This window comes from Balaenoptera ricei, chromosome 15, assembly GCF_028023285.1.
Source record: "Balaenoptera ricei isolate mBalRic1 chromosome 15, mBalRic1.hap2, whole genome shotgun sequence".
Classification (NCBI taxonomy): Eukaryota; Metazoa; Chordata; class Mammalia; order Artiodactyla; family Balaenopteridae; genus Balaenoptera; species Balaenoptera ricei.
Window position 1 is genome coordinate 86,251,078 of NC_082653.1, and position 4,465 is coordinate 86,255,542.

General features: G+C 46.5%; 1 long non-coding RNA gene across 1 annotated transcript; it reads right to left on the minus strand.

The window, feature by feature from the left end:
• Positions 1 to 743: 743 nt before the first annotated feature.
• LOC132350031 (uncharacterized) lies at positions 744 to 1,752 on the minus strand. The gene is made up of 2 exons (XR_009497799.1): positions 1,474 to 1,752; positions 744 to 809 (listed from the first exon to the last, which is right to left on the minus strand). It is a non-coding gene; the product is annotated as an uncharacterized LOC132350031 (long non-coding RNA).
• Positions 1,753 to 4,465: the final 2,713 nt, after the last annotated feature.

Below are 4,465 nucleotides of genomic sequence, written 5' to 3' on the forward strand. Positions count from 1 at the left end.
GTGGTCTGAAGTGAGGACTGGCAAATCTCCACTGGTTTGTATGCTGGATGACAGGTCACCTCAACCGGATCAGGTTCCGGGAAGGGGAGAACCAAGACCACAGGCTGCACGATAAAATTCAGATGGGAAATAAGGAATCTTTGCCAGAGACATCACTACCTGGTGTGTAACGCGACCCCGTTAGATTGTAAGAGACAAAGAGGGAAATTTACTTGAAGGGGGACAAGGCAGTTCCTCCAGATGGTGCTCACGGCATCCCTGGATTGAGCACTGAAAACAATGTACCTACGGGACAACAGTGTTGTACTGAACAGAAAAGTTATATGCGCTGAGTGCTCCCTGGACAGCATGCTCCCGGCTTACAGGAAGCACAAGGAAGGCACCAATGTCAACACGTTAGGGGCTGTCACTCAGGAAGGCTAGCGGCCTACAGCGGGATCCTCAAGGAAACCTTTCATGCCCGAGAACAAAAGTGGTTCGGCAGGACAATGTAAATCAAGCAAGGGATGGTATTTTGCCACAAATGTCAAGAACCCAAGGCTTGTACTGTGGCTATAAGAGGATCGTGGGATCTACGCGTAGAACTTGCCAGAAACACTTGGTACTGACCTGCTCCTCTACGCTTTGTCTAACCACATCTTTTACCTAGTTCATCTTTCCCATTTTAAATTTTGAACTATTCGCCTCCCAAGCTGTTATTACAAAACAAGAGCAGCAAGTCAATACGTAAACAGCAAAACTCACCGGAGACCGATTCATTTTCCGCTGCTCTTGGAACAACGTGCAGGACTGTGACAGTGGAGGCGGACCTGGAGAAGGAAAAAAACGCAGGCAGTGAAGCTACGACTGAAGCGGCTCGGGGTGCAGGAGCACCCGCCCCGCCCTCCACAAGAGACACCTGTGGGAGACCCGCCCTTTCACCTTCACAAGGGCCTGTTAGAATGAGGAGGGAGCAACCACCCTCAGGTCTGTAACTCCCACGTGACTGTGGTAACTGAGGGGATACTTTGTTTTCAGTAGTCAGTGTACGCTGAATCCTATTAAAATAAACCTCCGTCGTTAAATATGAGATTAAAATACGCTTAGAGTTTATCTCTTCTCACCAACTCTGCTAACAACTTCAGAGCAGAAAATCCACAGGATACCCAGGATAAAGGGATACACTCAGCTGCGTTTCACTCTTTCAATTATTTGGACAAACTTAAGTGCGACGCTCAAAAACATCTTTTCTTTAAACTGATTTGAAGTGGACAGAACACCTGCCCTAGGAGTTCTGAGTCCTGTTAGCGACCCCACGTGCACACCCGGTGAGGATCTGGGACAAGTCACCTCCCTCCTCAGGCCCAATCTCTTCCTTCCTCAACCGAGAAAGCGGGACAGAAGCCTTGCAGACTCATCCTGCACTAACTACACTGTGCGATTCCACGGGGCACAACCCAGGGGGGCAGCGGACGCTTAGATTAGACAACCAACCTGCTGATGGGCCTTGAGAGACACGTGCGAGAGCCCGACACGGCGACAGCAGGACGATGAGGAGGATCGGGGTTGGAGGGAGGGGTGGACGCGGCACGTCCCGGCCGAGCCTGTGGCCCCTGCTCCCCCAGGACACCCGGAACTCACAAGTCCCAGGGGAGCCCCATCCGGAGCAGCCGGCCCTGCCCTCCAGCCCGACCCGTCCACCTCCGGGAAGCGGTCAAACCCTCCCGGTCGCTCTCCCGTGGGGCCCAGGCGGGCTCACACGAGCCCCACTCTCCAAGGGCCGCAGGGTCTACAACCGCCTGCAGGCCCGAAGACGCACCACCTACCCAGTCGGGACTCGCGGACCAGCCCCGGGCTGCCGAGGCTCCGGGCCGGGGGCTGCTCCTCCGGCGCGCTCCTCTCCCGGGGTCCCTCCTCTCCGCTTCACGAGACCACTGGGCCCGAGGAGCCGGCTCTGGGACTACGGCACAAGACCAGACTGGAGCTATGACATAAGCTGCTCCATCTTGAGCAGACCTGAACCAATGGCTTACACAATTCCAGGAACTGGCCTCAAGGAAATGGGAACAAACCAACACTGGACTTGAAGATTAACTGTGCTTGAAACAATCAACATGACACTGACCACACCACTGCACGGCCAATGTCAAGATGATGGTCAGCGCTGACTGTGCTACTCTGCATGTAGCCCCCACCTGCACAGCCCAGAGACTTCCCGTCTTTTCCCTATAAACCCCTTTTCCCTCTAATTGGCAACTGGGAGATGCTTTGGGGGACACTAGTCCACCATCTTCCCAGGTTGCCAGCTTCCTGAATGAAGCATCTTTCTTCTTCCACCAACCCTTGGCTCTGGAACATTGACTTCTGAGCGATGAGCAGCTGCACCTGAGTTCTGTTCCAGCCGATAACATTACTATTGCTCAAGCCTCATTCATATTATATTCATAACAACTTTGAACCAAAGTTACTTCCATTGCACAAAGAAAACTAGGAGTGAATAACTGACAACTGCCCATCACACACCAGCATTTTAGGCTAGCAGAGCTCATGAACACACGTAACACAACTTTACGAGGCCACAAACATCCCTTACACAACTTCTCCAAGTGCCAGAGACAAACACATTCATTAACACACCCACAGATATAGCCTCTAGGTAACAAATAAAAATATGCAGCAAGAGCATAGAACTTGAGATTATGCTTAGTGATCAACGTTTCAGGTTTCTGTCTTGCTTAGAAATGACCTCGGTATCCAATGGTTATCCAGTAAGTAACACAATTTAATATCAGTTCAAGGGTTTACGTAAACTAAAGCTCTTGGAATGTATCGACAAGCTGACACAGTACAAAACATAGTTACTGGTGAAATAAAGTTTGTCAGAAGAATAAATGTGGCTAAACACAAATTTACATTTTTCATAACCTTAAATATTAAGTAGAAGTAATGTTAGCTTATTTGATGGGTACACCTATATAAATTTAGGAAGAACACACCCAAGTAGAATTGTTTTCAATGTATGCCTAATACTGATAAATAAGATAGGAATAACTTTTTAGTAAACCAAAGCTATTAAACTAGCTTCATTTGCCAAAGATTTACCTGAATTATGTAAACTTGAAGTCTTTAAATTTCTGAGTTGATTTTTTTGTTTGTTTGTTTGTTTGTTTGGCTGCACCGAGAGGCTTGCTGGATGGATCTTAGTTCCCTGACCAGGGACTGAACCCGGACCCTGGCAGTGAGAGCACTGAGTACTAACCACTGGACCGCCAGGGAATTCCCTGACTTGATTTCCATAAGAATACTTTTCTAGCACATTTAAAGTATCAGAAGTTCAAATTCCTTTCTCTCTGAGAATTTTAGGGATACATAATTTTTATAAGCACATTTGTATCTTTGTAAGCCAATCAGGACAGAAACCCTTGAATTTAAGAGACTCTACAATCTACTTTAATAGATCCCGAAGTAGGAAAACATTACATACTCACACTGTCAGAGGTAAAGACCTTTCTGAATTACAGACACACAGACATACAGAGAAATGGAACTTTTACCTTCAGTTCTAAAGTCTTAGACATGGGTCAGGAATAAACACTCACCAGTCTAGATATTAAAGAGCCGTTCTCCTCCCATTGGGCAAGAGATTCTTAAGTGATTTGAGCTTGTCAAAGTAGACAAATAGACGAACAGAAAAGACTAAGAAAAGACTAACAAACCAGATCCTCTGTCACCTCTCACCTAACTGAGATTAGCTCTGTAGAAACTTAATCGCTTTGGAGAGACCATCAAAAGTCTTCAAACAACAGAGCCAGACTCAGAATCACTGCTGCTACAAATGGGGAAGCACTTAGCTGTAATCTGAAAACAAAGCAAAACACAAAAGTAATAGAAGGGGAAACTAAAGAAACGGAAAGTGAGCCAAGTTCAATGGCTGCTTGGGTGGGTTCACCCCTGGGAGAGGAGAAAAGATGTACCTGGGCTTTACCGGCTCATGAAACATACCACTTGTTGCTGGGCTTTTACAGCTTTATTTACGTATAACTGATATACAAAATCCAGCCCAGGTTTAATTTGCATAACTTGATGAGTTTGGACATATGCACACACCTGTGATACCATCACCACCATCACGGTAATATACTCATCACTTCCAAAAGATTCCTTCTATCCCTTTGTGTGTGTGTATGTGTGTTAGGAATACTTAACACAGCACCAGGTACATGAAAAGGTGCTCAACGTCACTAATCATCCGGGAAATGCAAATCAAAATCATCATGAGATGTTACCTCACATCTGTTAGAATGGCTACAATTTTTTCTATCTTTTTAAACATAGAGTTGTCAAGGTTGTAGAGAAATCGTAACCCTTGCATATTGTAGGCAGGAATGTAACATCGTGCAGGCACTGTGGAAAACAGTATGGAGTTTTCTCAAAATCTTTTAAATAAAAATTCCATATGATCCAGCAATCCCACTTCTGGGTATAC